The 22,290-nt window shown below is 34.9% G+C and overlaps 1 long non-coding RNA gene across 10 annotated transcripts in view; it reads left to right on the forward strand.

Annotated features, from left to right (window-relative positions):
• The window catches only part of LOC123801282 (uncharacterized), a 925,199-nt gene that overhangs the window by 754,354 nt on the left and 148,555 nt on the right, over positions 1-22,290 (forward strand). The gene's annotated exons all lie outside the window — the stretch shown is intronic.

Below are 22,290 nucleotides of genomic sequence, written 5' to 3' on the forward strand. Positions count from 1 at the left end.
ATTTATTTAAGAGAGAGAAAGCAACAGAGAGCAGAGAGGGAGAAGCAGGCTGCCTGCAGGGAGCCAGATGTGAGGCTCGATCCCAGGACCCTGAAATCATGACCTGAGCTGAAGGCAGACACTTGACAGACTGAGCCATCCAGGCACCCCTATCTCTTACTTTCTTGGTTAAATTTATTCCCGGGTGTTTTATTGATGCTATTATTAATGAGATAATTTATTCTTTCTCAGATATTTCATTGTTAGTATGTATAAATGCAACTGATTTCTGTATATTAATTTTGTGTTCTGAAACTTTACTGAATTCATTGATTAGATCTAGCAATTTTTCAGTTGTCTTTAGGATTTTAAATATATAAAATCATATTATCAGCAAACATCAACAGTTTTACTTCTTCCTTTCCAATTTGGATGCTTTTCTTTGTCTTGCCTGATTGCTTTAGTTAGAACTTCTAGTTCTATGTTGGGTAAGAGTGGTGAGCGTGAACACTCTTGTGACCCTTACATTAAAGAAAGAGTTGAGTGTATAATGTTAGCTCTGAGTTTGTTATATATGGCCCTTATTATATTGAGGTATATTCTTTATTACTTAGTATGTTGAAAGTGTTTATCATGAAGTGATGTTGTATTTTGTCAATGCTTTTTTTTGCATATTAAGATAGTTATGATTTTTATCTTTCATTCTTAATGTGGTATATCACATTTATTGACTTGTGTGTATTGAACCACCTTTGTCTTCCAAGGAAAATCCCGTTTGGTCATAGGGTAAAATCATCAAGTTCTTGAATTTAGTTTGCTAGCATATTGTTGATGATTTTTACTTCACGAGGGATATTGGTCTATAATATTCTTTCAGTGTCCTTATCTGGCTCTGCTATCAGGGTGATGCTGGCTTTTTAAAAATAAGTTTGGAAGACTTCCCTTCTTAAGTTTTTTGGAAGACTTTGAGAAGGGTTGGCATTAATTTTTAAATGTTTGGTAGTGATCTCCCATGAAGCCATCAGGTCCTCGTGTTTTCTCTGTTGGGAAAATTTTGATTACTAATTCAGTCTCTGCTTGTTATTGATCTGTTCAGACCTTATATTTATTCCTGGTTCAGTCTTGGTCATTTGTATGATCCCAGAAAATTATTTTTTGTAGATTATCTAGTTTGTTGTCATAGAATTATTCATAGTAGCCTCTTATAATCCTCTGTATTTATGTAGTGTCAGCTACTATTTCTCCTCCTTCATTTTTGATTTTGAATCCTTTAGTGTTAGTCTCATTAAAGTTTCGTCAATTTTGTTTACCTTTTTGAAAAGCCAGCTCTTAGTCTTGGTGATCTTGTCTATAGTTTTTCTGGTCTCAATTTCACTTATTTTCACTCTGATCTTTTTTTTTCCTTCTACCTTTGATTATTAAAAAATATTTCTTATAGGTTATCTAATTTGTTGGCATAGAATTGTCACAGTAGTCTCTTTTTCTGGTTACTTGAGGCATAAATTTAGGTTATTTGTAATCTTTCTAATTTCTTAATACATGTATTTATTACTATAAATTCCCCCTTCAAAACAGTTTTTGCAGTGTCTCATAGGTTTTGGTAAGGTTTTTGTTTTTGTTTTCTATCCCATGTTCATTTGTTTTGAGATACTCTTTGATTTCCCTTATATTTGTTCTTTGATTCATTGTTCAGGAATGTGTTTAATTTTCTCATATTTGTAGATTTTCCAACTTTCCTCATGCATGTTTTTAAAAAAAAATTTTTATAATAGTTTATTATGTTAGTCACCATACAGTATATCCTTAGTTTTTGATGTAATGTTCCATGATTCATTATTTGCGTATAACACCCAGTGCATCATGCAATACGTGCCCTCCTTACTACCCATCACTGGCCTATCCCAGTCCCCCACCCCCCTCCCCTCTGAAGCCCTCAGTTTGTTTCCCAGAGTCCATAGTCTCTCATGGTTCATTCCCTCTTCTGTTTACCCCCTCTTCATTCTTCCCTCATGCATGTTTTTGGTAGCTAGTTTCATACCACTGTGGTCAGAAAAGATACCTGGTGTAGGATTTCAGTCTCCTTAAATTTTCTAAGACTTGTTTTGTGTCCTATAATATGATCTGTCCTTAAGAATTTTCCATGTACAGTTGAAAAGAATGTGTGTTTTATTGCTGTTGGATAGAATGTTCTATGGACGTCTGTTAGGTCCATTTGTCTAAGGTATGGTTCAAGTTCATTGTTTCCTTGTTGATTTTTCTGTCTAGATGATATATCCATTGTTGAAAGTGGTGTATTGAAGTTTCCTAAGATTATTGTATTGCTGTTTATTTCTCCCTTCATATCTGTTAGTATTTATTTAATGCACCTGGATACTCCAGTGTTGGGTGCATATATAATTGTTGCATCTTGATTGATTTATCCCTTTATCATTATGTATAGTGAACTTCCTCAGCTCTTGTTGTTCTTTCTAGCTAAAGTCTATTTTATCTGATGAAGTATAGTTATCCCTACTTTCTTTTTGTTTCTACTTGCATGGAGTATTTTTTTTTTCTATCTCTTCACTTTGAGTCTGTATGAGTCACTAAATATGAAATGGGTCCTTGGAAGCAACATATAATTTTTTTTGTTTTTTTGTTCTAAATCCAGCCATTCTGTGTCTCCTGATTGGTGATTTCAATCTATTTACATGTGGAGTAATTATGTAAATGTGTAAGGTCTTACTATTGCCAACATATTAATTGCTTTCTAGTTGTTCTGTATTTTCACGGTTCTTTTTCCCCTCTCTTTCACGATACTTTCATAAATTATTTTCATGATGCTATGCTCAATTTCTCCTTTGATTTTTATGGATCTACTCTAGGTTTTTGCTTTGTGGTTGTCATGTGATTTACATAAACCGTCAATGAAACAGCCAATTTTAGGGAGATAGTAACTTATTTTTGCATGCATTTAAGGTCCCATCCTTTTACATTATTGTCACAATTTATCTCTTTGTCATATATTAATAATTTATAGTTGCTATAGTTTTTTTTTTTTTTTTTGACTCTTCTTTTCCTTTTCACTTAGAGCGGCTAACACCATCATAATATAGAGGTATAGTTTTTTAAATCTGTCTGTACTTTTTTTTACCCTTACCAGGATGTTGCGTATTTTCATATATTTTTATAATACTAATTAACGTCTTCATTTCAGCTTGAAGAACTCATTTCGGCATTTGTTGCAAGGTAGATCTAGTGGTGATGAACTCCCTCAGCATTCATTGGTCTCAGAAAGGCTTTATTCCTCCTTAACATTTGAAGGATAACTTGCCAGATAAAGTATTCTTAGCTGGCAATTTTTTTCTTTCAACACTTTGAAAATGTCATTATATCCTTTCCTATAGAGTTTCTATGGAGAAATCAGCTGATAGCTAACAGGGCTTCCTTTGTAGATTACAGTCTTTTTTTGTCCTTGGCTGCCTTTAAGATCCTTTATCATTGATTTTTGATTATTTAATTACAAAGTATCTTGCAGAAGGTCTTTTTGCATTGAAATAATGCAAATGTGTTATATTAGCTTCATGGACTTGTATGTCCAAATCTTTTCCCATGTTTGGGAAGTTCTCAGCAATTATTTCTTCAGTTAAGTTCTCTTCCCCCCTTCTACTTCTTTTTTTCCTTCTAGAATCTCAATTATTCAGTCATTTATCTTTCTGGTGGTATCTAATTGCTCTCGTAGGTTTTCCTCTCTTTTACCTACCTCTCTTCTGTTATTTCTGTATTCCTATTCTCTACATCATTTCTTCCTTCTTCTGTCTAGTCTGCCATGCTTCAGACGCTCTCCATTGTATTCATCTCATTTATTGAATTCTACAGATTCAGAATTTGTTTGGTATATTTTTATTTCAATGTCTTTGGAAAAGAAAGAACTTTATCTTTTCTTAAAATTTATTCCTGATTTCACTGAATTGAGTCTTCTGTAGTTTGTTGAATTTTTTCTAAAGTATTTTGAATTCTTTTTCAGTTAGATTGTAATATTTTATGCCTTTGATCTTGGCTTCTGGAGAATTATCTTCTTTTTGTGATAACATATTTCCTTGGCTTTTTATATTGCTTGTAGTTATGTGTTTCTGCTTTTGCATTTGAAGTAGCAGACACCTCCTTAACTTAGCTTTTATGTCATCTTTGTTTCTTACAATACACCAGGCTGGCTATTAGAAACGTCTTTTGTTTTCCAAAAAGTGGCACTGTAGCTTGAGTTTGTGGTTTCTTCCTTGCTACCCACCATTGCCTTTCTGAGCATGCTCCCTATCTACCAGAGCTTCCTCTTGTGGCAGCACTGGAGGGCATGCACAAGGAGGTGGTAGCAGAGTGAGAAGAGGTGTGGATCTAGCACTTGGTTTGTTGGGGATGTCCATGTCCTGGTGGAGAAATCCCAAAAGGTGGTGTTCCCAGAGGTTCATGGGTAAACTTTCTGCTGAGCTCAATGCCTTCAAGTCTGTTCGAAATTCTTACTGTTTCTTTCCCTATATCCTCCTTCCCTTCAATCACAGAGTTCCCACCTCAGTCCACTGTGTGCTGGTGGAGAGAGTGGGGTTTCTCCAGCAATGTCTGGGCCAGTTGGAGTCTCTGGGCTCTCTCTAACGACCTTCTTCTTGCCTTGTGGTAGAAGTCACCTCTGCCAGATAAACCAACCCCAATCAATACCTCCTTGGGGATGAGGCAGCAGTGAGAAGGTGTCTCTTATCACCTCTACTGCAACTACAAACTTGTATTCTTTTTCTTTCTTTCTTTCTTTTTTTTTTCTTTTTCTTTTTTGCCTCTAATAGTGTGTTGGAGTGTTTTTTAAGAGTTGGACTTGAGCAAGTTCTCTCTTCTGGGTGAGTGCCTGCCCAGTTCAGCACTAACTCAATTCCTACATAACAGTCAGAGGAGGTCCAGGCAGTCTTTCTGGTTCCATTGGTTTCACAGCCCATATGGAGATTTGACTATTTCCTACCTGCTGCACTGGTAGGCAAAATTCCTTCTGAGTCTGTTGGAGCAAGATGCAGTCTGAAAATTTCCACAGAGGTGTTCTTGTTAGTGTGTGCATGTTTAATTCATTGATTATAAAGAGCATTAAAAGGAGAAATGTCTTATATTGCCATGTTGCTGATGTCACTCCAAACTAGACTGGTAAGTAATAATGGCGAATGGTTATGGTGGAATAGAAAATAAAATTGTTAATTTCAGCACAAAAATGAAACAATAAAAAGAAAAGCAAATTCTAGAATTGAAACTGTAATCATGGATATTTAAGACTAAATATGTGGATTTATTAGCAAATTAGATAAAACTTAGAATTATTAAACTGGAGAAAATAGGGGAAAATGTGTATACTAACATGGATAATGGGAAGTAAAGGAATAAATATAAGGAATAAAACCAAGAAATACAAAAAAGAGCATAAAAGTCATAGGAGATTAGATAAATAACTCTAACATATGTGTATAATTAGAATTCCCAGAGCCAAGACTCTATTAAAAAGCAAGTTAGGAGGGTTTACTCTGTCAGAAAACAAGGTTTTTTATAAAGCTATAGTAATTAAAGGAATGTGTGGTATTGGCACAAGGAAAGTCTGTTATATCACTGGAAAGGAAAGTGAAATGAATTTAGAAACACTCATATACGTATGACACTTAAATGGTGGCCAAAATGGTATAGTAGGTTAGTGGAGAAAGGACAGACTTAAAAAAAAAAAAAATGAAACTGAGTCACCAGAATATACATACTTTTAAATGTATTATGAATGTAAACTATCTCAACCATATATAAAAATCAATTCTTGGTGGATTGTATATATCTAAATGTAAAAGAGAAAACCACAGAACTTACACAGGATGAAAGGAAATATATCTCCATGATATCTGGCTAGGAGATTCTTTTTTTTTTTTAATTAATTTATTTATTTCAGAGAGAGAGCACCCCATGAGCAGAAGGGGCAGAGGGAGAGGGAGAGAGAGTCCCAAGCCAACTCCATGCTGAACACAGAGGCCAACACATGGGGCTCAATCCCATGACCATAAGCCAAAACCTAGAGTTAGATGCTTAACCAACTGTGCTACCCAGGCACCCCTGGCTAGTAAATTCTTAAAAAGATCTACTCCCCTCTTGCCTCCCTTCACCCCCGCCCCCCCAAAAAAGCCTAATCAAGAAGGGAAGAACTGATACTTGGAACTGTATTAGCATAAGGACTTTTGTTAATCGGTAGATGCTAGAGAGTAAAAAGATAATATATTGTGAGTCATATAGTATTTGATATATTTATGTGAGGGTTCTTTAGATTATGTATCAACAAAGGAATGCTGTTTATATTATCTAAAGAACCCTTATAAATACAAACACCCAATATAAAAAAAAATAGGTAACACGGAAGACATCTTCTCACGGAAGATGTCTAAGTGGATAATTGCCATGTTTAAGGATAATCAAATTATTAGCAGGGAAAAGCTAATTAAAATCACATTATTATTATGGTACTATCCAGTCACTGGAGGCGCTATAATGAAAAAGGTAACATCAAGTGGTAGGGAAGCTATAGAGCAACTGACACTCCCACACACTGCTGGTACAAGTATAATCACTAAACTTGAACATATGTATTCCTTATGACAAAGAAACTACACTCCTAGGTGATAGCCAAAAGAAATGGGTGCACGTTTGTACCAAAATACATGTACAAGAGTATTTGTAGTGGCAGTATAATAGCTCTAAATTGAAACCACCGAAACATCAACAGTAAAATGGCCTATGCATAAGATAAAAATGTCTTAGAGAAAAATACATGCACAAACTTAGGCAGCAACATGAATCTCTCAAATTTCTACATTAAAAGAACATGATACAAGAAATACATAGTATTTTATTTCACTTAGTTTTGCCTGTTTTTAAAATTTTGTATAATCTGGGGTTTTAGAGATCAGTATAGTGGTCACCACTGGAGTGAAAGGATGGGGTGGTGATTGGAAAGGAGCGCAGTTAGAGAATAGGGTTCTGGGGTGCTAGAATTGCCTGGTTCTTACTCTAGCTGGTGGTTGTATGCTTTGTTCACTTTTGAATAAATCATGGGGTGGAAACTTTTGCTTTGTACATTGTTCTGTATGCTTTCCTTCAAAATATACAACATAATTCAAAATATGAACTGAGAAAAATGAAGCATTTGAGTAAAAAAGGCTTTTCTAAATAATAATCAGAACAAAAATATATTTGACAATGTAAGCATTAAATTTTTACACAGTAAACATGCCAATATTAAAGTCAAAACAGGTGAAAGCATGCAAAACATATGCAACGAATATAACAAATACTTGGTTTTCTTAACACTGTATATAAAGGTAAAGGTTGTTGAACTTTTTCACAAATATTCAGATTTTTATATAATTCTGGATATTCGTAATAATTGAAAGATTCAAAACAGTTAATTTCTCATTTTTCAGGTAAGGAAATAAGACTCAAAGATGTTTAAGGGATTTTCAGAGTTCTGGAGACAATATGTGACAAAGCTGGGTTTCAAATCCCTATCTTTAAATTACATCATGTCCTTCACACCAGTGTTTCTAGCATTTTAATGTGAATTGGATGATTTGGGGAATTTTGTTAAAACTCGGATTTTAATTTGCCAAGGCTGGAGTAGGGTCTGAGATTCTTCATTTCTTATGAGCTCCAGATGATGCTGATAACGCCCCATAACTGCATATGGAGTAGCAGGATCACTCAGCACCTCCATGTTACCCTCAGCATGCTACAATTTAGGCTAGGGCATTTGGAAGTACAAAGACGCAATGCACTGTTTTTATCCTTATAGAGCTGAAAACCTGGTAAGAAGTTAAATTATAAAGAGCTGAAATATGATTCAACGTTCTGCTGGTAATATAAAAAACAAGTCCCCCAAAGTAACCACCACACATTTGTAGTAACAAGGTGAAGGACTTAGCAGCTTTGCCTTGTGAACTTCCTTAGAGTAGAATCATAATAGGATCATTGTGTACAAATAAGAAATATATATATAAAATCACTTGCGTGTGCAGCTCTCACAAACTATCTTCACTGCAGAGTGGTGCCACTCTGTGAACATTGATATATTTAAGGCTTTTGGTTCTTAATAAACAATGCAATCTGCTACATCATAAGATGTGGCTGATTTGCATAAGTTTATCATTATCTGTTGAGGACTCAACCTCATTTTCAAATGTTTGAACAAGCTCATATTATACGTAAACATTAAAAAAAATCTAATGTGCTGGTAATAGATTTTCCCAAATAAACACATTTCAGCTATAATCACAGGATATCCTGCCATTTCTATAATCTGAATTTTAGTCTAATTTTGTGAAGCTTATTACTGAAAAGTGGAATGTTTGCTGACTTGTACTATCAAGAGTTTTCTTAGTAGATATCTCACATCCTTGTGTGTAGTATCTAGTTATAAACTGATCTAAGCAGCCTAACATTTTAATTAGTAAAAAGCTTTATTCATTCTCAAAAAATCATGTGGACTAGTTTTACGACAATTTTTATTAATAACTAGCAGGTACAGCTGATTTTTCTAGTATTCTATATACAACTTGGAAAATAAAATATCTATAAGGAAGAAAATGAAAATTATGAAAATATGAACTCAGTGATAAAACTAAATATTTTCAGCATAGTATAAAAGATAACTTTTGCTCAGATATTTAGAAAAATAATTTTGTGGAGAATAAATTCATTTTATTAACATCACAGATGACTTAGTGGTAGTTTTATAAAACAACACCAGCATCTTTTGAAGTTTTAACAGTTGTAAAGAAGTTGCTTTCATTCAACATAATTTGAAGTTCATGATCTTTGAAAAGTATTTAAAACATGGCAGATAATTAAATGAAGAAATAAAGGAAGTTCAAAGTTAAACAAACCTGTGAAACATATGCTAGTGAGTAAATGACATTGACATTTCCTGACACTTAATGAACTAAATGAATATAAACCAGAGGTAACTTTCTGAGAAGATATTTTAACTATATTCACCATGGAAATAAACAGGATCCCCATGGTTATGGTAACTTCTTATCAACAAAAAGTACCATAAAACTTGGGAAAGTCAAAGTAGGGCTGTAAATAATATGATCACAGTTGTTTTGAATAAAATCAGCATAAAAGATGGTAAAATATGGTTCCATTTATTTTCATATTTTACTGACTCCAACCCATACTTTGTATTACAGTCAGTAAATTTATTTACAAACATAATAGCACATTGCTTGTTTATAGTAGCTCTAAAAAAGATTTGTGGAAAAAGTAAATGAATAAATGTCATAACCAACCATATTTACTGAGTGTCTCTGTGTCTGTCAGACACATGTCAGATGGTTGAGATGTTGTCAAGAACATGGCAGATGAGGTCCCTGTCCTCATGGAGTTTACAGTCCAGGTAGACATAGTAATTACCTCCAAGTAGTAAAGGTAAAAATAAAATCAAGATACTAGAAGAGTTTATATTATTGAGGGGTAAGGAGTTGCAAGGATAACTACTTAATCTTGGGCTCAGAAGAATAACTTTTCAGCTGAGAACTGAAGAAAAATAGTCACTAATTAGGTGTAATGACAGGATGCTCTAGAGCAGAGAAAATGGTAATAGTAGGTCCTCAAAAGATATATTGTGAAATCCAGCATAAAGATCAAGAGAGAGATGTACCTAAGCAAGAATGATGAGCAGGGAGCCAATCATACGTGCTCCAAGAAATAGGAAACCTTAGAAGAATTCTGAGCAGAGGACATGGCCAGACCTCTGTGTTTAAAAGACTCTCTGACAAAAGTGAGAAGAGAGTGGAGATGGATAGAAGCATCATGGGGAGACTCAGACAACTTGTCACACTTACGATGAGAAACAAAGATAGTATATGGATATGGTAGTAGTGAAGATGGAGATAAATGTACAGTTTTGGAGAAAGAAGGTGAAGTAGCGGATAATGGGGCAATTTATTGAAATTAGAACTACTGAAGAAGGAATAGATTTGAAAGGTAGATCACAAGTTGAGTTTTGAGCACTTAGGGTTTGAGATGAATGCAAAACATGCAAGTGCAGATTTCAAGAGGATAAAGGACATATTTCTTCCTGGAGAACCAGGAAGGAAATACTACCGTGGGTATATCTGGGGCATTGAATACATGGTCATAAAAAGGATTGAGATTGTCAAGAAAAAAAAAGGTAGAGTGAGCACAGAAGAGGTCAAGGACAGATCCCTGACAGTTTCTCACATTTACTCATTTACTTGATGGGCAGAGAAAGAGTAGGCAAAGAAACCTTAAAAATCTACTTCAGGCACCAATTAAGCTGAGAAACTCGAGAAATCTCAGAATCTTACTTTAGTTAGGGTCACTGTATATGGTTGTGCAGGTTATGCATTGCATATTGACTTTCATTTAGCTCCATTCACCAAACTCATGTTCCTGGTTGGGGGTCTTTTAGACAAAGAAATGTGCTTTTTGCATTGTGTCTACAAGGAGTACATCTTGTCATTTACACAATGATGTGGTATGAGCTAGTCACCATCATTGGTCTAGTGTTGCTATCTCAACACTAAAACACTGTGTTTTGTGCGTAAGTGAGATGTCTACCTAATTCCCACATTTAGAGCCAACTCTTTAAAGTGTCACAAAATTACGAAAATAAAAATATGTTTAGGAAAAGTATAAATGAGCCCATCTTCACAATTAAATTTAACAAATCACACAATTTTCTAAAACCACTTTTCCACAGATAAGGGAGAACTGGGAAGATTATAATCATAGACAAAACTGAAGGAAAAACCTAATGGCAAAGTTATAAAATAAAATATGCTTTAAAAAAAAGGAGTTTTCAACATTTCTGGTGAGCTTTACATCAAGCTCTATCCAATAGTTTGAGCACAATCCATCCGCTAAAGTGGTCACAGTTCATAAGTGTCAAGAGCTTGAAGCCTGTGATCAATCATCCAAATTTTTAAAAAAATTCCAGTATAGTTAACATACAGTGTTATATTCATTTCAGGTGTATGATATAGTGATTTAACAATTCCACATATTACTTTATGCTCATTGAGATACTGTATTCTCAATGCCCTTCACCTATTTCACACTTTCACACCCACTTCCCTTCTGGTAACCATCTCTCTATAGTTAAGAGTCTATTTCCTGGCTTGTCGCTCTCTTTTTTTTCCCCTCTGTTCATTTTTTGAATTCCGTATGTGAGTGAAATCATATGGATTTGTCTTTCTCTGGCCTATTACACGTAGCTTAATGCTCTCTAGATCCATCCAAGTTGTTGCAAATGGCAACATTTCATTGTTTTCTGTGGCTGAGTAATATTCCAGTGTGTGTGTGTGTGTGTGTGTGTGTGTGTGTGTGTGTGTGTGTGTTTACATACACTACTTCTTTATCCATTCATCAGTTGATGGACACTTGGGCTGTTTCCACAGTTTGGCTATTACAGATAATGCTGCTATAAACATAGGAGTGCATATGCCCTTTTAATCCATATTTTTGTATCTTTTGAGTAAGTACTACAAGTACAATTTCTAGATCATAAGGTAGTTCTACTTTTAAATTTTTGAAGAACCTCCATACTGTTTTCCAGAGTTGCTTCATCAGTTTGCATTCCCACCAACAGTGCAAGAGGGTTCCTCTTTCTCTTCATCCTTGCCAACACCTTTTTGTTTTTTGTGTCATTGATTTTAGCCATTCTGACAGGTGTGAGATAACATCTCACTGTGGTTTTGTTTTGCATTTCCTTGATGATGAGTGATGTTGAGCATCTTTTGTTGTGTTGGTTGGCCATCTGTATGTCTTCTTTGGAGAAATGCCTGTTCATGTCTTCTGCCCATTTTTAAATTGGATTATTCTTTTGGTGTTGTTTAAATTGGATTATTCTTTTGGTGTTCATGTCTTCTGCCCATTTTTAAATTGGATTATTCTTTTGGTATTCTTTGTAGATTTGGGATACTAACCCTTTATCAGCTATGTCACTTGCAAATATCTTCTCCCATTCAGTAGGTTGTCTTTTAGTTTTGTTTGTCATGTCCTTTGATGTGAAGAAATTTTTACTCTGATGTAGTTCCAATAAGTATTTTTGCTTTTGTTTCCCTTGTCTCAGGAGACCTATCTAGAAAAATGTTGTTATGGCCAATGTCAGAGAAATAACCTCCTGCGCTCTTTCCTAGGATTTTTATGGTTCCAGGTCTCATATTCAGGTCTTTAATCCACTTTGAATTTATTTTAGTGTATGGTGTAAGAAAGTGGTCCAATTTCATTCTTTTGCATGTCGCTGTCCAGTTTTCTCAACACAATTTAAGATGCTTTTTCTCCTTGTGTATTTTTGCCTCTTTTATTGAAGATGAATTGACCATACAATTGTGGGTTTATTTCTGGACTTTCTGTTCTGTTCCATTGATCTATATGTCTATTTTTGAGCCAGTATCACATACTGTTTTGATTACTACAGCTTTTTTTTTTACTTTTATTTTTTTATTAAATTCAGTAGCCAACCAACATATAGTACATCATTAGTTTTTGATGTAGTGTTCAATGATTCGTTAGTTGTGTATAACACCCAGTGCTCATCACTACAGATTTGTAATACCACTTAAAGTCTGGAATTGTGATACCTCCTCTTCGTTTGTTTCATGATTATGTTGGCTCTTTATGGTTTTTGAGGTTCCATAAAAATTTTAAGGTTATTCTAGTTCTGTGAAAAATGCTTTTGGTATTTTGATAGGGATAGCATTTAATATGTAGATTGCCTTGGATACAATAGACATTTTAACAATATTTGTTCAATCCATGAGCATGAATGTCTTTCCCTTTGTGTCATCTTCCATTTTTTCATAAATGTTTGAATTTTCTGAGTATAGGCCTTTCAATCATCCAGTGTTTTCTAACCCAAATTATACTAGACCAACTTTCTGGTATCTCAGCCTATAACTGCAAATGTGAGGGAAATATTTGGTGAGGGACAAAGAGGGGAATCCAGTATTTTGTCACCTCAGAAGTTTATGAAGGAGCGCATAGGCATGATGTTCTGAAACTGGTTATTAGGAAATACTGAACTTATTTTGAATTAGGGGCACAAGTATAACTAGCATAAAATTATACTGCAAGCTCATGGCAGAACCAAGCACTGTATTCCAGTGTAATCATCTGAGGAATTTGGATGATAATCTCATTAATTTTTCCTTCAGACTTTATACGTTAAAACAAACAAACAAAAAAACAGAAGAACAGAATTTGAACAGTACATTTTTTTCAGAAAGAGCATAAACCTGAAGGTCTTTATATATATGTTAAATATAGTAACGATCCTCCAGACTAAAACCCTGCTAATTTTTTGCAATTGGCTAAATCATGGTATAGTATTTAAATTTACCAATTTAAAATGGAGCATGACTAAATCTTTCCAATTACTTTTATTCCAATTAAACCAGAGAATATTGAATCTTTTGTTTAAAATGGCCAAGAAGGAAATCAGCACCGTAGTAATAACATGTTTGAGGAAATGGAGCAGTAAGGAAGTTATATGTGTGTTACTAACGTATTTCCATATGTTACTCTAGTATCCCATCTCCGAGCACAAGTAAAACACTGAGAATGTCTTTTGAACAATCTCTAAACATTTTGCTTTCCTCATAAAGTATTTTCATCAGAAGATGGCAGTAAAATCTCATAATCCATAATGTTTACAAGCCTTTCCAACAGTGTAATCAAATAGTTTGGAATATTTATAAAAATCTATTTTATTCTTACTTAAACTGCTAATCTGTTGAAATGCTGTTTGGATGAATAATGCAACAGCACACTGATTTTTGAAGGCAGTGGGATGAGAGACACTTTATAATTTGAACAACTCCTCAGCAAAAATAAACAATTTATTTGAGCCTTTTAATTAGTGAAAATGGATGTACAACATTCTAAAGTTTTTTTTTTTAATTTTCTTAGAGAAGTACTTTGAAAAATTACTACAATGTAGATTCTTTTTAAAACAAGTTCATTTGAAAATATGTAAACATTTTTGAACATGAAGTTAGGTCCAATAACTACTCAATTTATTTTTTCTGGAGAACAAGTAAAACAATACATATTTTACTTTCTGAATTAAAAATGGGAAAAATGGCATTCTGTGGAGAATGTAAACATCTTTTTGGTTTTTAAATTATTTAGTTGTTAACTTTAAATCTATTTTAATAGTACCTTTTCTAATGATATTTAATATGCTATCAATGAGCTATACTTGAGCATAAAGAAAAGCTGGCCTGATGAGATTACTGTAAGAGTGAAAGCATATAATGAAGAAATATGTGATAACCACATAATGAAAATTCCTATACCCCAAGCTATGGGATTTGAACTTCATGCTGAAAATTTTATACTCTAGAAAGCCACATTATGTTTTTAAGGTGTATATATCAGTATCTATCAGTTACCTACAAATCATATGTGATATAATAGTTACAAATTTTCTATATGTATTGATTGTATATCATTATTTACATATCTATCATCACTCAGCCTTCCCTCACCCTGGTGGATCTGCTCATATGTGAAGGGTGTTTCCAGACTCCCTTTTTAGTGGTCTTCCTCTTAGAATTTGAGCACAGAGGCACTGGCAAATGACTGGGTGATGGAAGGGGGTAAGGGAGCTGATTTAGTGTCCCCAGTCTCCAGCTTCATTCTGCTTCAGCATCAACCCAGCTAGCCATGCATGTTGAAGTCCTCTCAGTGGTTTGAGAAGCTGAGAGGAAGGGCCGGGCCCTTCCGGAGTCTGTGCCTCAGCCTCAGGTGGCCTCTGCTGGCCGCCACACGTTAGCTACATGTGCCTTATGTAAAAGCATAAGAACCTCTTCTTTCTCTTACTTCTCCAGTTCTGGTAGTTTTAGCTGTTTCCTACTGTTACGAACCTGAGATTCCTTGACATAGTTTGTTGGTTCTTTCTGCATCCAACACCTGTGTGCAATTCCTTGTATTAAATTCTCTCTGTTTGAAATACCTACCATGGTTTCTGTTTCCCTGAATGGATTCCTATTACCTGATAGAATACAATTAAAACCCAGGAAGACAGTTGCAAGAAGGAAAGATTGTCCCTAGCTTGTGTTGTCTTATTTTATTGCTAATTGGTTCAGGTACATGATCTTTAAAACCGTCCAATGTGTTTTGTACCACAAGAAAAATTCCATTAGAGTGATACTATAAATAACATGCCCATATAATAGTGTTTTTTTTTACCTATAAGCTCACAGTTCATACTCTTAAATTCATAGTCTTGTAGAGAAATACTCTGATGTTTGAAAAAGCCATTTTATTTTATTTTTTATTTTTTTAAAGATTTTATTTATTTATTTGACACAGAGAGAGACAGCCAGCGAGAGAGGGAACACAAGCAGGGGGAGTAGGAGAGGAAAAAGCAGGCTCCCAGTGGAGGAGCCTGATGTGGGGCTCGATCCCAAGACTCTGGGATCATGCCCTGAGCCTAAGGCAGATCCTTAATGACTGAGCCACCCAGGCGCCCCTGAGAAAGCCATTTTAAGAGAAACAGTTGTTTTCATGTTTCATGAATGTCTGAATGCATGCATGTGCATAGTCAGGGATTGACGTATCTTGAGACTTAGACTTTGTTCAATTACTTTCTGTAGGATAAAACGGAAGTTAGTGTGGTTTAGAGTTCAGACATTATAAATAATCTCTGCTTTCTGGAAAAAGAAAAAATACAGTTCTGGCCTTAGAATCCAGTTAGTCAAACAAAAATTATATGTGTGGGAAATGACAAAAACAGACTTTTGTACAAGTAAGAAGGTGACACATATGGTCTAAAGTGATTTACAGAGTGTTCCAATAGCTAAAATATCAATAGACCAGGACTTTACAAGCTACAATATTTGGAAATCATGAGGCAAATAATCTGCATTAAAGAAGCATGTCAGACAGTATAAAAAGCATTAAACCTAAGTGAAATACTTAAGAATAGGTCCCTAATCTACTTAAGAGCAACTGATAAGAGCAAGGCCAAGTCCTAGGAATAGCAAGAGCCAGACAGTTTGCCAGGCAGTTTATAAAGCTTTTGACCAAATAATTGAGGCAAAGGCAATAGAAGGCATTTCGTCCTCAGAACACACGGAAACCTGTTTCTCAAAAGGGTATACAAATTTAGGTATGATAGGATTCTGAGCCACAGAATTGCACTTCACACTAACTATAGATGTTTACATTCACCCTAAGACCTGGAAGTAGGACCTGCAGAAACAGCAGTTTGCTCCAGCTTTCAAGAGAAGGAGAGGTTAGGAAATAGGTTGGAGAAAGGGGATTTTTATTTTAAATCAAACTATAAAAAATATCCCTGGGATGGTGTAGTACATAGAAGTTCGGATGAGCCTCACTGTTATCCAACTCAGAACTTTAAATATTGTGCATTCTTCTGTGATTTATTCCTACCAAATTTTGCTTACATAAGGCCTAAATAAATCAAGCAATAACACATTAGGAGGACTAGTCTTATCTTTCTTTTGTTTGTGTTTAAATGCCAAGGCTCTATCAGCCCTTCTTTTATTTAAATAGGAAATTTATTTAATCCTAGCAATTGCCAAAATTTCATTTTCCAGAGAATTTCAAAATATTCTTCATAATGATCCATCTATGGAAAGAATGCAATTTTAGTAAATTTTCTTTTGCCTTTCTGGTAAGGAAGGACTGTATGTTTTTTTGTTTGTTTTTTTACATAGAATCTAAAAGAATCATTTAGGACGTATAGATATTGGAATTCAAATAGCTGTAGAAAATAAGAGGTCAAAATTTAATGTATTCATTTTATGTATATTGTACTTAATGTTGTCTTTAAATAGATTATTCTTGCTATGTTAAAAGTTAAATCTCAAAGAGAATAAGTGATATTTAAGAGATATGATTGCTTTGTTTTTTGAATTAAAAAACATTTCATTTAAAATGACTTAAGTGTCATCTCACGTGTGGTCACAGTAACATATTTCAAATCCCACACATTGAGGGTAATGTCCAAAAATTGTAACTAAGTCTTCATCTGATATACACAATAGCTTGAGATAAAGTAAGCAATTAGTAAAATGGCAACAGATTATTGAAATTTCAAAAACGTGTCTTTTTATATAGCATTTAAAAAATTTGCTAATGTTTATGGGCCAATAAACCTTGTTTCTAAGGTAACTTCCTCCAGGAAAAAAATAAATAAACACATGAGTTAAAATAAGACATTTTAAACTAATCAGCCCCTGCTGATTTACTGATTCCATGATTCCATAAATATTTCCAAAACTGTTTTCAGTTCTAACAGTTGGGTCCCTTAACATCAATTTCCTGCTCATGAAGAATATTCCCTTGGTTTATAGGCTGTATCTCAGTGCACACCTCAGGAGCTGTCCAGCAGGAATGTTACCTTACTTGTAGAGCGACGGTGGGCAAAGTGGGCTGAGTGATGTCGAAGTTCCCGTAGATGTAGATTCAAGCCCTCTGACTTTCTCTTCCATCCTGGGGCTGGGCACAGTTATTAGATGGAAACTCTCTACCCTGCCCTATTGGATTAGTGCCAGGGTTTCTTGGAACTCAAGTTTGCTTTAGTGTCATTTTTTTGTTTTGCTGGAATAAATTCTTTTTTTAAAAAAAATACTGTCTTTCAGAAACTGCCTCTGTTAAATAAACTTTTGAGTCTAGCTTCTCTGAAATTTTCTTGATTAGTTTGACTGTGTTTAAAGTTCTGTGTTCAGAATTATTTTTCCAGGGGCACCTGGGTGGCTCAGTTGGTTAAACGGCAGCCTTCAGTTCAGGTTCTTATCTTGGTGTCCTGGGATCAAGCCCCTGCCTCAGTCTCCCTGCTCAGCAGAATCTGCTTCTCCCTCTACCCCCCCCCCCAACTAATGTACTCTCTTGTGCTCTCTCTCAAATAAATAAAATCTTAAAGAATTATTTTTTTATGTAACTTTAAAGCCTTCAATTTTCTTTTAGCATTCTGTATTTTTAGAGATAAATTTGGTTAACATCCTTTTGAGGGTGAAGTTCGTTTGTCTTACATCACCTACTGAGATCATAAACTTGTACCCCTTTGTTTTAATTCTTTCAACAAGGGTGCTCAAGCTTGAGAGCATCTATGTATATCTCTGTATGACTTTAAGACTATTAATAAGAATTCAAAACATTTTACCCCCTTTCCTAACTTATTTTTATTTTGGTTTCAATAATCCTAGTTGTTTCTTTTGGTTCCTTATTTTTGTGTTGTGTGTGTGTTTCAAATATCTAGAGATTTTTGCTGCTTTTATTTTTAACAAAGTAGGTATCTGGTATGAGTATTTTCTGCTGTTATATAAATAGTTGTATTTTTAAAATATTCCTTACTCCTAAGTGGAAAGTTATATGCTATGCTGCAGTTGTAGTTGAGGTGCTTTCACTGGCTGTGACCCTCTCCACACCACACACACACACACACACTCTCTCTCTCTCTCTCTCTCTCTCTCTCAAACACAGCTCCTGTTTTTCCTGCTCTGCTGTATTTTCTCAATATGACCTATCCATATATGCAATATAAACTATCCATTTGTGTGTTTATTGGCTTACCCTCCCACCCTTGTCCACCATGTACACTTCACGGTTTATGGGATTTGTGCCTGTTTGATTAATTTCTGTATCCGCATTATCTAGAAGACTTCCCAAACCAAATAGTCCTAGAGTGAATTAATGAATGACCAGTAATCAAGCATCCTCTTTCCCTGTGCAGCAACATGCAGAGGAACCCTGTTGAAGTATCAATACCCAAAAGATGTCCCTGATCTCTTCAGGCATTTTTTTTTTTTTTTTTTTTTTTTTTTTTTTTGCAACTGTGAAGGCCAAACAGAGCAAGTGATTTTGCCTAAAAGTAAATTCCATGCATGGATGGACAGGGCTGTCAAGTGGTAGAGCTAATCAACAGACATTCCCTAGAGAAAAATTGCTGCAGGTTCCTGTCCTCACTGATACCTGATTTGTAGCCTCTGAGGTCTCTGGAGAAAGACTGGCTTCCACCTCTGTTTTAAGCCCCTTCTGAGACTATGGCTTCTGTTTGTTGTTGTCACTGGAAACTCACCATCCTATTTTGTTGTTGACTTTTCTCATTCCCCCTGTTGGTTTTCTTTGTCCTTCTTCTCTTTGTGGATCTTTACAGGGTAGAGGAGACCAATCCATATGCTCTGTCTACAGTTTGACTTGGAAGTCCAGTGCTTGTTGGTTGGTTGGTTAGATTTTAGCCCTTCAAGGTAGCCTAATGGAGAAAATGTTACAAGTATGATTTATTTAGTAAGCTAATACAGTGTGAGAGGAATAAAGAACTCTAACTAAATCACCAAATTCAGAATATACCTGGTAAGATGTTCTTTTTCATAAATTAGCTGCCTACAGGATTTTACTAGTGATATGTAGATAGGTGTATAGCCGTCCTCTATCCAAATGGACTTGCAGATCTAAGGAGCTTTATATTAAGGCAGATTGACATCCCAGTCTGGGAATAGTTTGGGAGAGAGACTAATTCACAAATACTGGCCTATTTTTATAGATATTTGAGGTATTTTGAGATATTTGAGAATCACATTCAATTACAAAATATTTTTATTATCAAGCTTTCTAAGTAAAAGAGATTTAGAGAAAGAAAATTATATTCTAAGAGAACCACATATTTTGTTTTCTTCATATGCCTTATTTAACAACAAGAAGACAAAATGTAGTCCTAATTTCTTTCAGACACCACTCAGAGTGAGAGCATAAGAAAAATCATTCAAGTCATAAAAAATTCATTTATGCTGACCTGTCTTTTTTAATATAGAGGCTTCTAAAAGAATTCTGTTTCTCTCAAGCACACCCTGATTCCTTTCTTTTGCTATACCAACAAAGAAGTTGAAAGGTGACAGTGTCTCCTGTTGACAAGTGTCTTGCTGTCTCATATTTATTATTTTCTTTATTTGAAGGAGTTTGTGTTTTCAATCTATCACTCAGGAGGAGGCAAGAGTGGTCTAGAGAGTGATTTCAAATGAATCTCTGAGCTTCCTGATCTATATTATGAGAAAATACTTGAATCACTCCTAATAATGATAAAAAGTAGAGGTCATTTATTGCAATTACAATATGCCAATGATAATAATTTCATTATCCTAATAAACATGTTAGTGTTTATTACACCCCATAGATGAAGAAACTAACATTTTTGAGGAGTTAAGTAATTTTTCAAATGTCACCTTATAAGTGGACAATCTGGAATTTGAACACTGCTGGATGTGAGTCCAAAGTAATTACCCTACATCACTGTATCTTCAGTGTCCTGGTAGGAGAAATATTAACCATCTCAATGTATGAGAAGTTATGTTATCTTTCAATGTATAAGAGAACCACTGAGAGAACACATGTATGGGGGAGAAGTTAATCCTTTCAAATGTCTCCCGATAGACACCCTAGAAGTGATATTGACAGAATTGTTAAACAATTATCTTTTCAAATGCTGCCATTATAAGTATTGTTATAAGCTATGATGTTTCCCATATCTTAAGAGAAAAAAAAATCTGTTAATTTTTGACTTCCTAATCAATTTTGCTGATTATTCCTTTAAAGCTCTAGATGAAATTCCTTCAATTAAAATTGAGGACTAGGTATTTTACATTCAGACCTTTCCATAATGATTAATAAGTGCCACATATAATATTTGCATGCTCATCAGTTAACAGTACTTTCATTATTAAAGTGTATTTGTGACATATTTGGGCTGGAGTCCCAAATTTAGTTCTAGAAAGTTTCTTGCTAATTCTAACATTATGCATTTTTATTTTTTATGAAAAATAAAAAGATAACTTATGAATTTTCCTTTTTTTCAATTATCATAGTGACAGGCACTGGAAAATACCATTCCATTGATATCTGAGCTCCCTTTTCCTCCACCTCTTTTCCTTGAATCCTTAGTTGGTTTTCTTAATGTTCAGTGAAAAAACTAAGCCATGGCCTATTCCTTCAAAACCATGTATTGTAGGAAAACAACATAGACTAGGAATTGGGAGGATGGGCTTTAAAATCAGACACTGCCACATTTTAATGGGGTATAAAATGGTAATTAAAAAATCCATGTCACAGGATTGCTTTGAAGACTAAAAGAGGTAAAAATGTTGGGCATAGCATTTAGGAGACATTAAATGAATGGTAGTTTTCTTGCTTAAGTGTGCTTAGTTAGCAAGTAGTCATTAGAAAAGGATTATATGTTTATCAAACAGCAAACAAAAGCAACAAAAAAGGGCAAAAGATTTTCCCATCAATCATGAACTGTGCTGCAACATGTGGAATGCTTCATTTTATGTAAATAATATTCACCTCAGAGCCTTCAGAATTATGACAGCGACTCAAAGTTAGAGTCACTCTAACTTTGAAATTAATTGCAGTTCACGCCATCAGCACATTAACACCATGAGCTCATTGGATTTAAAGTTATTTTCTAAGTTTATATTCTGGCCCTGCTTTCTCAACTTCCTATTCACACCTTACTCCCTTCTAATCTAATTTCTGCCCACACATACCATTGAAATTTTAACTCCAAGTTGACTACCAACCTCATAGTCTTGAAGTCCAAGGAATATTTTTCATTTCCTATGTTATTTAATCTCTCAACATTGGGATAGGCAATCCATCATAGGCCTTGGTATGGAGTGAATGTGTCCTTTCAAAATGTATGTTTTAGACCTAATGCCCAGTGTGATGGTATTCGGAGATGGGGCCTTTAGGAGGTAGTTTAGATAAGGTCCTGAGAAACAGGGTCCACATAATAAGATTAGTGCCTTTATAAGCAAGGACACTGGAGAGCGTATTCTCTTTGTCTCCATCTCTGTGTGTCTCCTTCTCTTTCACTTTTCCTCTCCCGTCTCCCAACCCTATCCTCCCAGGCAGTTGTCTGCAATTCAGGAAGAGAGGCCTCACCAAACCCACCATGCTGGCACCCTGATCTCAGACTTTGATCCTCTGAAACTCTGCGAAGATTAATTTCCGTGTTTAAGCCACTTAGTCTATGGCATTTTATTATGAGCTTGAGTGACTCTGCATGCCCTTGACAACTGTACAAGCTCTAACCACTCTACTCTTTTTCCTTCATTAGTATGTGTTTGCAGCAAGCAATCTTGAGGGAAGAGATCGTTTTCCCTCTGGGACAAAGAGAAAACTACTTATCATTTGCTGTACACTAGCATGTTCCCCAAACTTCATGTCCCACAGCTGCAGTGCAAAGCTTCTGCAAGTGCAGCATCCTTCTGGACCTGTTGGCATCATCACTAT

The sequence above is a fragment of the Ursus americanus genome, chromosome 20, assembly GCF_024610735.1.
Source record: "Ursus americanus isolate L20-20 chromosome 20, mUrsAme1.1.p, whole genome shotgun sequence".
Taxonomy (NCBI): domain Eukaryota; kingdom Metazoa; phylum Chordata; class Mammalia; order Carnivora; family Ursidae; genus Ursus; species Ursus americanus.